The sequence below is a fragment of the Neoarius graeffei genome, chromosome 1, assembly GCF_027579695.1.
Source record: "Neoarius graeffei isolate fNeoGra1 chromosome 1, fNeoGra1.pri, whole genome shotgun sequence".
Classification (NCBI taxonomy): Eukaryota; Metazoa; Chordata; class Actinopteri; order Siluriformes; family Ariidae; genus Neoarius; species Neoarius graeffei.
This window is the reverse complement of record NC_083569.1, coordinates 58,160,335-58,173,863: the sequence shown is the minus strand read 5'-3', so window position 1 is coordinate 58,173,863 and position 13,529 is coordinate 58,160,335. Positions and strand designations below refer to the sequence as shown.

The 13,529-nt window shown below is 41.4% G+C and overlaps 1 protein-coding gene across 1 annotated transcript in view; it reads right to left on the bottom strand.

Annotated features, from left to right (window-relative positions):
• Window positions 1–3,642, bottom strand: part of LOC132895151 (inactive ubiquitin carboxyl-terminal hydrolase 53) — an 88,295-nt gene extending 84,653 nt beyond the window's left edge. The window contains exon 1 of the mRNA XM_060935418.1: window positions 3,317–3,642. The gene's annotated coding sequence lies outside the window, so the exon portion shown is untranslated. The remainder of the gene's footprint in view (window positions 1–3,316) is intronic.
• Window positions 3,643–13,529: the final 9,887 nt, after the last annotated feature.

Here is a 13,529-nt window from a genome sequence, read left to right as displayed (position 1 = left end):
TTCAAATCAAGAGTTAAGACATTTCTTTTTAAGAAAGCTTTTTTGTAATTTTGTGAAGTATTGTGATAATCTTTTGTTTAATGTTTAAACATAAGATTTTTTAAACTGTATTATTGTGAAGTGTCATAGGACAGATAGTGTATATGGCGCTATAAAAATGCTATATTTATTATTTATATTATTAATATAACAAGTCCAGCATGTCAGTTTTTTGTATTTTCTCGCCTAGTTTGACAACTCTTATGGCATGTTCCTTGATATTACTTGACCCTCCTCTCTGACAACATCCAAGGATGTAAACAATGATTGGTCAGGGTCAAACTTCTCCTGACCAAGACACAGCAAGAATTTATGGTACTATAATTGCCTAATCTGACATGGTGACCATCATGAAAGACAAAAATATCATGTATTCTGATCCCGGCATAACAGGATCATGATTAGTGCTCTGAAACTTACTTTAAAATGATCTGTTTTGTTCATGCTAAACGTGAGAGGGGGGCTAAGATGTGATTGTGGAAATATACTTAGTATTTGATCTAAATTACTAAAAAAAAAAAAAAAAAAAGCAGCAAACAGCTCCATCCATTATCTGTCGCTGCTTATCCTGTGCAGGGTCGCAGGCAAGCTGGAGCCTATCCCAGCTGACTACGGGCGAAAGGCGGGGTACACCCTGGACAAGTCGCCAGGTCATCACAGGGCTGACACATAGACACAGACAACCATTCACACTCACATTCACACCTACGGTCAATTTAGAGCCACCAGTTAACCTAACCTGCATGTCTTTGGACTGTGGGGGAAACCGGAGCACCTGGAAGAAACCCACGCGGACACGGGGAGAACATGCAAACTCCGCACAGAAAGGCCCCTGGGCTCGAACCCAGACCCTTCTTGCTACGAGGCAACAGTGCTAACCACTACACCACCGTGCCTCCCCAGCTAAATGATAAAGACAATTATTTATTTGCAGCATTCTCTGCCGAGTGTAAAAGCCATGCATGAAGAGTTATGCAACTTTCTCACAGATCTTTAAGTAGAAAATATAAATGAATAGGGCTCATGTTTAGGCTGTGGAAGTGTCTATTACAGGAGTAAAGCTGAGTTAAGTCTTAGGCACATGCAGAAAAAAAAAAAAAGCTGTAGAGCAAAGATATCTTCAAAAATAATGAAATTAAATGCTTCTACACACAAAAAAAGATATTAAAAAGAGCAGTAACAAGTAATAAAGGAAACAAAGTTAAGATTTGTTTTTGTTGAGGGGAAAAAAAAAAGTCTCAGCTACAATTTGCAGTTTTATAAAAATGACATGCGCTGTAGGTTTTACTGAGCGTCTTGCAGAACCAGACACAGTTCTTCTGGACACTTTGTCACACTTCCTTCTTAATTTCGCAGCAAAACCCAGTAGTTTTCATCATGCTTTGTCTGAAAAAGCAGCTTCTTACAGAATATGCTGCTTTCTTTCCTGACATACAACCATTTCTTCTGTAAAATTTTATTCTGTGCTGGATAACTCTTGTTCGGAAATCTGAAATGTTTTTGTACTGACTTGATAATATTTAAAATAAAATACTATAAAAAGTTTGTACTAAAATCACAGGACTTGCACAGTACTGTATGTGACTCAATAAAAAAAAAAAAGCTGTTTATTTGAAAACATGCCAAAAATCCTTCATTTAGCTACTATCCTTCAACTCCGCACAGTTTAATGCAGGATTTATTTCACTTCTAAACTCCTGGTTATGATTTGTGTTTTCTTTATTTAGGGTTGTTTTACAATCAGGGTACAAAGTTTGTGTCACAGGGGTCCAAAATTCAAATTGATTCAAACTGGTTCTTGTAGCAGTTTTTAAGTGAAGGACGAGTTAAAGAACAGATTTCAGGTTATTTTTTGACATGTGTATGGTAGTTTTGTGTAATCTGCTATAAGATGGGAGAAACAAATGAAGTGATTCTCGGAGAGGACTTTTTTTTTTTTTGACAATTCAGAATCCACGACTTCCAGAGTGCTTTTAAATATAAGGCTGTAAGCTTTGTGTTAGTTGTCTCTAATATTTATGTCCCAATATCTTGACCACATTTTAGGATGAAAATAATCATTTTAGATATGTTATTATATATTGAAAAATTAGCGGTCTCGAAGAGGACTTTTTTTTTGACACAATTCCATACTAATTTGATCAAAATAGTCTGAAAACTTACTGGCATTCAACATTAAAACTTAACTATGTTTCCAATGATATGGAACCAAATATGTGTTTTATGGTATAAAGAATGATTTAAGTGCATCCCTTTTGGAGCTACCTGTGGTCAAAAAAGCACTTTTTCTAAATGACACGAGTAATTTTGCTAAATATGACACATATTGCCATACAGTCACCAAAAATAACATTATCACCAAATTTTTTTTGCATGGTAAATAGAGCTATCACAGGGCTACAATAAACAACCAAGTTTATTTAATCAAGCCTTTTGATATTGAAGATAATAAGTGTTAAATGTGATTTTTAGCTTGCGTACCCTGATTGTAAAACAACCCGTAAGCATTTGCTGCTTTTCATGTTTTTAGGAGTGTATAGTTTCTTTAGGCTAATCCCCAACCTCACAACTTCCTCTCACTCCAGAACTCCATGTAATGATTCAGCATAATAGATATATTAAGAAGCTCCTCAAATAGGCTATATTTTAGGCCTCATTTAAAAATGATATATCCTAATGTGCAACATAAGTGTGTATAAGATGATATGCCAGGAGCTAAGGCAATAAAACTGGAGAAGTAAACAAGAGCAGGTCGTTAGTATAAAGAAACCTCAGGAGTGCTGTAATATCTGTATCGATGGGAGTCTCAGTGAATTAAAGTGAAGAAAGAACAGCTTGTTCCAAAAAGAACACTTAACATGCACAAAACCTGGGCACCTTAGACCTCTGAGAGAAAAGAGCAAATACTGGACGATATATTATGAGGAATAATAATAATTATCCTATGTTGTGTTCCTCATAGACAGGAAGCTGCCCAAGTTTCTCACTGATGTTAGAGTCAAGCCAGAAAAATTACAAATAAATCAGTAATATCATACAAGTGCAATAACTAATTTAAAAACACACCCTGCATTAGCTTTGCTCTGTACTAGTGAGCTGTAATTTGCCATGTTGTGGTGAAAGAGACCAAAACTGATCACCTGAATCAGGTAGAGTTCCGGCTCCGGCGCATGCGCAGTAGGCGAAATTTAAAAAAAAAAAAAACATGGCGAGGAAAGTTTACTCAAAAGACAACAGTTAATCCTTATTGTAACGGAGGTTTACAGACATTACTCACCATGTGGACGACTTTGCAGAACAATTTCGACTGTTTCCGATGTGTGTAATGAATCGGAGATGATTTCCGGAGTGCTCTCGGCGTCAGCTGCCCGAGGCGGAAGAGCAGCGCGCACTACTGAAAGTTATGAGTGGAGTAAAGCACCATGGTGACTGACAAGAAAACAAAAATCACTGTTTGTGTTGAAGTAGCGACTTCTCAGCCCGTTCATTTCTTAGACTGCATCTGAGTCTAAACACTGCGAGTCGCAGCGCACTGGTCCTGCAGTTCCCTCTGCACTCACTGAGTGTTTGTGTGCGGCAGTATTGAGCCAAAGTCGACTCACTGCAGCCACCTGAAATTCAGGATAAGGGCTGTTCCTAGTGTTGACATCAAGCCCCGCCCCTCCCCGTGTACAGCTGAGATGAAACACTAAGCCCCGCCCCCTCCCCCGTGTACAGCTCTGAGATTAATTACTCTAAGCCACGCCCCTACCCGTGTACAGCTCTGAGATTAATTACTCTAAGCCACGCCCCTACCCGTGTACAAGCTCTGAGATGAATCACTAAGCCCCGCCCCCTCCCCCGTGTACAGCTCTGAGATTAATTACTCTAAGCCACGCCCCTCCCCGTATACAGTACAGCTCTGAGATTAATTACTCTAAGCACCGCCCCTCCCCGTGTACAGCTCTGAGATGAAGCACTAAACCCCGCCCCCTCCCCATGTACAGCTCTGAGATGAAGCACTAAGCCCCGCCCACTCCCCGTGTCCAGCTCTGAGATGAAGCACAAAACCCTGCCCCCTGTATACAGCCCTCGCCTGAATCCCTGCCCCATATAAACCCTCAACTGAAGCCCCGCCCCTCCCCGTGTACAGGCCCCTCTCCCTGTGGATAGCTCTGAGATGAATCAATAAGCCCCTCCCCCTCCCCATGTACAGCTCTGAGATGAAGCACTAAACCCAGCCCCGTGTATACAGCCCTCGCCTGAATCCCCGCCCCTCCCCGTGTACAGCTCTGAGATGAAGAACTAAGCCCCGCCCCCTGTATACAGTCCTCACCTGAATCCCCGCCCCTATATAAACCCTCAACTGAAGCCCCGCCCATGTTTAAAATAGCACCGGACTGAAGCCCCGCCCCCCCAGGTACAGCCCCGTGTTGCCCGCAGTCTCTCGTATTGCTCCAGCTCTCAGTGAGCCGCAAGCAGGCGGAAGGGAGTGGTATTATATTTCTGCTAACCTTCAGCTCATATTTTCACTCGCAATCAACAAAGGTAGTCTCCTCATTTCAGAAACCCACATGCACATCCTGTTCCAGCGCTGCTGTGCTTTCCTGATAGACCAGTTTTGCAAATTTAGCGAAATAGAATTGCAAAACATAATTGCCAAATTGTATTTGCTGAGTAAACAAAGACACCGAGGAAGCTAGTGGTCTTATAGAGGAGATGTTTACCGATACACTGCCAAAAAGAGGGGTACAGTAGGACTCCATTCCTGTACCCCAAGTTATTTACACTAATGTACTCCCTAAGGCTCATTATTGGGCTTCCAGGTAATTTTGTGTACTTTTTAGGGCCAAAAAGGTACATCCACTGTACAGTGGTGCTTGAAAGTTTGTGAACCCTTTAGAATTTTCTATATTTCTGCATAAATATGACCTAAAACATCATCAGATTTTCACAAGTCCTAAAAGTAGATAAAGAGAACCCAGTTAAACAAATGAGACAAAAATATTATACTTGGTCATTTATTTATGGAGGAAAGCAATCCAATATTACATATCTGTGAGTGGCAAAAGTATGTGAACCTTTGCTTTCAGTATCTGGTGTGACCCCCTTGTGCAGCAATAACTGCAACTAAACGTTTCCAGTAACTGTTGATCAGTCCTGCACACCGGCTTGGAGGAATTTTAGCCCATTCCTCCGTACAGAACAGCTTCAACTCTGGGATGTTGGTGGGTTTCCTCACATGAACTGCTCGCTTCAGGTCCTTCCACAACATTTCCATTGGATTAAGGTCAGGACTTTGACTTGGCCATTCCAAAACATTAACTTTATTCTTCTTTAACCATTCTTTGGTAGAACGACTTGTGTGCTTAGGGTCGTTGTCTTGCTGCATGACCCACCTTCTCTTGAGATTCAGTTCATGGACAGATGTCCTGACATTTTCCTTTAGAATTCGCTGGTATAATTCAGAATTCATTGTTCCATCAATGATGGCAAGCCGTCCTGGCCCAGATGCAGCAAAACAGGCCCAAACCATGATACTACCACCACCATGTTTCACAGATGGGATAAGGTTCTTATGCTGGAGTGCAGTGTTTTCCTTTCTCCAAACATAATGCTTCTCATTTAAACCAAAAAGTTCTGTTTTGGTCTCATCCATCCACAAAACATTTTTCCACTAGCCTTCTAGCTTGTCCGATCTTTAGCAAACTGCAGAGGAGCAGCAATGTTCTTTTTGGAGAGCAAAAAGAGGCCTTCAGTTGTTTAGAAGTTACCCTGGGGTCCTTTGTGACCTCGCTGACTATTACACGCCTTGCTCTTGGAGTGATCTTTGTTGGTCGGCCACTCCTGGGGAGGGTAACAATGGTCTTGAATTTCCTCCATTTGTACACAATCTGTCTGACTGTGGATTGGTGGAGTCCAAACTCTTTAGAGATGGTTTTGTAACCTTTTCCAGCCTGATGAGCATCAACAACGCTTTTTCTGAGGTCCTCGGAAATCTCCTTTGTTGGTGCCATGATACACTTCCACAAACATGTGTTGTGAAGATCAGACTTTGATAGATCCCTGTTCTTTAAATAAAACAGGGTGCCCACTCACACCTGATTGTCATCCCATTGATTGAAAACACCTGACTCTAATTTCACCTTCAAATGAACTGCTAATCCTAGAGGTTCACATACTTTTGCCACTCACAGATATGTAATATTGGATCATTTTCCTCAATAAATAAATGACCAAGTATAATATTTTTGTCTCATTTGTTTAACTGGGTTCTCTTTATCTACTTTTAGGACTTGTGTGAAAATCTGATGATGTTTTACCGGTAGGTCATATTTATGCAGAAATGTAGAAAATTCTAAAGGGTTCACAAACTTTCAAGGACCACTGTACGTTCCCAATCAGTATATAATATGTACAAATAAGTACCTTAGAGGGTCCTACCCCAGTGACAAGCCACTGTACCCCTAAAGGGACAATCATGTACTTTGTTTTCTGAGAGTGTATACACATCTATGGACGAGAAGCCAAGATGTTAGATAATGAAAGAAAACGTGTTATCGTGGGAAGTACAGTTGTTGTTGAAAATATATTTTCATTTAAAAAATTGTTTTTTTCAAAACGTTGATGATGTTGATGATGAGATGAGTTTATTTAGTAAAATAATGTACAAAATACAAGTATAGTGCACATTAAAATACATGGATAGCGCAATAAAGTGTAAACACTTATTTCCATTGTGGTCCCAGTACATCAAGTGCCAAAAAAGGGGCTATAAAAAAGGGGGGGGGGGATGTACAGGAGGTATACAAAATAAAATATGGCATGAACTGGAAGGTTAAATGATGATGATGATGATGATGATGATGATTAAAAGCTTTATTTAGTTTTACTGATGCACTGATGATCACTACAGTATAGGATATATACAGTATAAGTTTGTTTCACAAAAAAAACAGTGCACATACAGTAAATAAATGGTATAAGTAAATATAATGCTACATATTTAAATCCTCATAAAACGAATCTGTGCTGAGATCATGAAGGGATCTGTGTAAAAATTAAAGGGTCCTGGATGAAAACAAATGCACCTAATTTGTAGTGGTGAAAATGTAAAAACCTAAAATACAGAACAATTAAATATGATGTAGGTCCACTTTAGCTATCTGAAAAACATATATGTGTAATCCCAAACTAATAACACTTTTTTGGAGAAAAAATGTTGCAGTTCTACTTCAAACTCGTCATCATAAGCATCATAATTATAACATGATATTCTAATATAAACAGCATTAGTTGATTCATGCAGCCTCTTTTATACAATACATTTTGAAATATTCCAATATGTAGCATTATTTTGGAGTCATACCATTAAAAATAGAAAGTAGGCCAATATTATAGTATGTCATCAGGTGTTTTGTGGTTCACAGAGTAATATTTGCACAATTTTTAAGTTCCTAAACTTTGCTAAAATACATCTCATTAAACTATCTATCCGGGCGGCACGGTGGTGTAGTGGTTAGCGCTGTCGCCTCACAGCAAGAAGGTCCGGGTTTGAGCCCCGTGGCCGGCGAGGGCCTTTCTGTACGGAGTTTGCATGTTCCCCCCGTGTCCGCGTGGGTTTCCTCCGGGTGCTCCGGTTTCCCCCACAGTCCAAAGACATGCAGGTTAGGTTAACTGGTGACTCTAAATTGACCGTAGGTGTGAATGTGAGTGTGAATGGTTGTCTGTGTCTATGTGTCAGCCCTGTGATGACCTGGTGACTTGTCCAGGGTGTACCCCGCCTTTCGCCCGTAGTCAGCTGGGATAGGCTCCAGCTTGCCTGCGACCCTGTAGGACAGGATAAAGCGGCTACAGATAATGAGATGAGATGAGATGAGAAACTATCTGTCCATTATCTGTAGCCACTTATCCTGTGCAGGATCGCAGGCAAGCTGGAGCCTATCCCAGCTGACTGTGGGTGAGAGGCGGGGTACACCCTGGACAAGACGCCAGATCATCGCAGGGCTGACACATAGAGACTCACATTCACACCTAAGGTCAATTTAGAGCCACCAATTAGCCTAATTGCATGTCTTTGGACTGTGGGGAAAACCAGAGCACCCGGAGGAAACCCATGCAGACACGGGGAGAACATGCAAACTCTGCACAGAAAGGCCCTCGCCAGCCGCTGGGCTCGAACCCAGAACCTTCTTGCTGTGAGGCAACAGTGCTAACTACTACACCACTGTGCTGCCTCTCATTAAACCTGGGCTAATAAATGTAACACCTAGGGCAGAGGTTCCTATCAGTTGTTTATCTGTGCACCTGCTGAGCACAAGTTGTTTAATTGTTAACAGCAATTAGAGCAAGTAATAAAGTGTGGTTAGTGAGAGATCATGGTGTACCTGAACGGATCAGGCTTTTCTTCAGGAAGCACTTGAGAAGCCCATTGAAGAGTCAATGCATTTCCTCTCTGTAGGCTCCCAGCAAGGTACATAACATTCAGTGCTAGTTATGAACAAGGCTGAAGTGTCATCCATATTGACATAAAGGAAATAAAATGAGTCGAGTGTTTGAGTATTTGTGTGTTTGTGTGTATGCCAGCTGTCAAAATTTGATCTTGAGGTATGGCTTGTCTTTAATTAGTCTTAAAATTGAGAATAAATTTCCATGTTGTGCATTCCATGCTCGTGATGCAGTATGCCACAAGTGTTCCAAGCCTAATGGATGTGCAGTTTTTACTTCTGATCTCTGTAGCTTTGATATTTCCACGTAGCCAGCCTCCTGAGGAATATCTGTGCAGTGGATAAGAACTAGGAGTGTTCAGTAAAGTCTGCAACTAAATTTCGCAAAATTTTAACGATGTGGGATGAGCTAATTCCAGGAACTGTGATAAAATATCAAACACTACACTTGCTCACAACTGTTATTCACATACAGTACCAGTCAAAAGTTTGTACACGCCTACTCATTCATGGTTTTTTGTGCATTTTGACTGTTTCATACATTGTAGGAAACTGAAGACATCAAAACTATGAAATAACATCTGGAACGTATATGGAATTATGTGGTAAACAAAAAAAAAGTTAAAAAACAAAACGTGTTTCATATTTTAGATTCTTGAAAGTAGCCACCATTTACCTTGGTGACGCTTATTAGCATTATCTCAACCAGCTTCATGAGGGAGTCACCTGGAATGCTTTTCAATTAACAAGTGCCTTGTCAAAAGTTGATTAGTGCAATTTCTTGCCTTCTTAAATGTGTTTGAGCTCAAACAGTAAATAGTAAATAATAACAATACAGTAAATAGCCCTATTCCACAACTGTAGTAATCCATAAAATGTCAAGAACTGCTCAACTAAGTAAAGAGAAACAACATCCATCATTACTTTAAGACATGAGGCTTTTAATTAATAAAAAAGAAAGAAAAAAATGAATTAAAGAAGTGTCCAAACTTTTGACCGATAGTGTAAAAGAAACTGGAATAAATAAGTCGAACCAATGGTATACATAGCAAGTTAGAATAGCAGATATAAGGCCCACTAATTTCATTCTGTTTCTTTAAATAACATGAAGCATATTGCTGGGAAGCTCATATTTACAATATATTTAATATATGATGGTGCAAAGTAGGGGCAGCACGGTGGTGTAGTGGTTAGCGCTGTCGCCTCACAGCAAGAAGGTCCTGGGTTCGAGCCCCGGGGCCAGCGAGGGCCCTTCTGTGTGGAGTTTGCATGTTCTCCCCGTGTCCGTGTGGGTTTCCTCCGGGTGCTCCGGTTTCCCCCACAGTCCAAAGACATGCAGGTTAGGTTAACTGGTGACTCTAAATTGACCGTAGGTGTGAATGTGAGTGTGAATGGTTGTCTGTGTCTATGCGTCAGCCCTGTGATGACCTGGCGACTTGTCCAGGGTGTACCCCGCCTTTCGCCCGTAGTCAGCTGGGATAGGCTCCAGCTTGCCTGCGACCCTGTAGAAGGATAAAGCGGCTTGAGATAATGAGATGAGATGAGATGAGATGGTGCAAAGTGACAAAAAAAGACAGAAATCAAAGCAAAAGAGGGGCAAACAGCCAAAAATAACATAAAACCCAAATACATTTACAGTCACACACATCTTATAGTTTATACATTTACATTTATGGCATTTGGCAGATGTCCTTATTCAGAATAACTTTCAGAACTGCTTTGAAGTCTATCGATAAATTCAGTACATATTGGTACGGGTTCACTAGGTCAGGTACTAAGAGTACTTTCAGTCTGCAAACCCTGTTGGGGAGGGAGTCTCATCTCATCTCATTATCTGTAGCCGCTTTATCCTGTTCTACAGGGTCGCAGGCAAGCTGGAGCCTATCCCAGCTGACTACGGGTGAAAGGCGGGGTACACCCTGGACAAGTCGCCAGGTCATCACAGGGCTGACACATAGACACAGACAACCATTCACACTCACACTCACACCTACGGTCAATTTAGAGTCACCAGTTAACCTAACCTGCATGTCTTTGGACTGTGGGGGAAACCAGAGCACCCGGAGGAAACCCACGCAGACATGGGGAGAACATGCAAACTCTGCACAGAAAGGCCCTCGCCGGCCGCTGGGCTCGAACCCAGAACTCGCTGTGAGGTGACAGTGCTAACCACTACACCACCACCAAAAAATTTTAACCATTCATTAAAAAGTGAAAATCACATGGCAGTCCTTCAAAGTGAGATCTTATTCTTTATAGTTTGGTTGGAGGATTATCCATCCATCCATCCATTATCTGTCACTGCTTATCCTGTGCAGGGTCACAGGCAAGATGGAGCCTATCCCAGCTGGCTATGGGTGAGAGGCGGGGTACACCCTGGACAAGTCGCCAGGTCATCACAGGACTGACACATAGACACAGACAACCATTCACACTCACATTCACACCTACGGTCAATTTAGAGTCACCAGTTAACCTAGCCTGCATGTCTTTGGACTGTGGGGGAAACCGGAGCACCCGGAGGAAACCCACACAGACACGGGGAGAACATGCAAACTCTGCACAGAAAGGCCCTCGTCAGCCACGGGGCTCGAACCCGGACCTTCTTGCTGTGAGGCGACAGCGCTAACCACTACACCATCGTGCCGCTGTTTTTTTTCTTTTGTAACAAAATACTCATATATACCTACCATAACCTCAGTAGCATTAGTGATAGTTACATTTCTCCAGTATAATGTGGGTTTAATGTTGCTGCATGGAGACCCACTGAAAGAAAGATATGAGTTGATACCTGGCCAGTGATATACAGTCCATAATCAGAAAAGATGTCCTGTATTTGCATACATTCTGTTTGGAAGAATTACAGAGGGACATTACTTTTATATTCATGATTATTTAAAAAAAATGTTAGTTCATTTTTCATTGAACAGCTCTCAGTCTTGAGTGAAGCAAACCTTTTGTCTGAACACAGGAGCAAATTTCTGGCATTTACCCACGTTACATCAACCCTGGAACATTGTTAAGTGGTGATGGTGATGTATTTTCCTTTTAATGTTTGCTGTAGCCGTGGTAGCAAAGGCTTTCACTGATACAGCTAGAGCAGACGAGCAGTCTCTGACATTTAGGATAAGATACAAATAATTTTTTTTTCCATTGACGCATCACTGAGGAAAACTCTTGCTATGCATTGCTGCGTGTAGACAGATTGCTGGTACACTCTATCAATAAGACTTTCTTACCCCTGATTCACTTCACAACTGATGACATATAGCTTGGTTTAACATAACTAGCCTGCAAAATTAAAGCATCAATGCATCAGTAAAGAATGTGTAGTTCAGTGGTCGTTCAACCAACTGGAACATCATTCACACCAGCCTCAGGAGAACAGGCCATGCTTTACTCGTTGGCTTTGTGTAGGCTTTAATTGGACTCTGGAGGATCCCGTTTCCATTTGAACAACAGGGAGGGATTGTCACTATGACTCAGTCAAGCGCCATGTTTCTTAACATGAATTTTACATTTTCATTCCAGCATATATTTCCAAAGAATACTTATAGATCCACTGTACCAGCGGAGATTCACTACCAGTGGTTGAAGTTTTTATTAAGCTCTTTTCGCTGGGCAAAACAAAAATGATATGAATTTGCACAAATGACTAGAATGGGTTTAGCTTCAGAGTGCTTTAAAAGCGGAAGCTTTACCTGACACATTACACCCTGCTGGTAATTTCCCTGCAACCCAACACCACCCTTTTGACCTTGGATATTTTCTCTTTGTCTGAATCCAGTTTGAGATGCACAGTGCACTGTAACCCTCTCTGGAGGACCACTTGTTCCTGGGTCATTTGATGATGACCTGCATGCTGTATCAAAAGTATATATTTACTATAATTAAAAAGAGAATTTGGGTGGCACGGTGGTGTAGTGGTTAGCGCTGTCGCCTCACAGCAAGAAGATCCGGGTTCGAGCCCCGTGGCCGGCGAGGGCCTTTCTGTGTGGAGTTTGCATGTTCTCCCCGTGTCCGTGTGGGTTTCCTCCGGGTGCTCCGGTTTCCCCCACAGTCCAAAGACATGCAGGTTAGGTTAACTGGTGACTCTAAATTGACCGTAGGTGTGAATGTGAGCGTGAATGGTTGTCTGTGTCTATGTGTCAGCCCTGTGATGACCTGGCGACTTGTCCAGGGTGTACCCCGCCTTTCGCCCGTAGTCAGCTGGGATAGGCTCCAGCTTGCCTGCGACCCTGTAGAACAGGATAAAGCGGCTAGAGATAATGAGATGAGATGGGAAAAAGAGAATTTCTTTTTCAATTTCAGAGCTTGGCGAGAAGAACACAGCATTACATCATTATAAACATAAGCGAAATGAACATAAACAGAACTAGAATGATTTAAACTATTATAAACCCTGCTAACACTATGTGCCAAACGATTCTGTTCAACAATAAACCAAAAGGACAGATGATAACAGAAGAAAAACTTTTTTTTCATAGTCAATGCAGCAGACTTTGCTTACACAGTGAAGTGTTTTCCTCTGTATCTGTTGCTGAAATTGGAGAATCATATTTAAGGGAGTACAGATGTGTCTCAAGTCAGTATGGTTCGGGGCTGCTCAAAGAACTCTTGAACCCTGGTGTGAAACACATCAAACGGGAGACTCCCAACTCAACACTTCATGCCTGGGTGGGTTTTTAGTTATCTTTGCTTTCTTGCTGATGAAAAAAAAACAACAACAACACGCTACCGTAAGGGAATCAGGCTGTAGTGAATGACCAAAGTGGCCTTCAAAATATTTTCTGCCATAATTTGTTGTGGTGTTTATAGGGACTGGAATCCCAGCCATGATGAATATGCTATGACGAACATTTCTCAGGAGTCTGAGGTATAATTTCCACTGAAACCATTAAATAGAACATTTGTCATAGACTATATGGAGCTCTTGTTGCCACTACAGTTAATTGATTCTTCAATTCTCTTTGTCAGAATTCTGGGGTACACAATAATTAAAGTAGCCATTCTATCATCTGTCAGTGAGGTACTATGAAATCCATATAGCATTTTGTACTATAG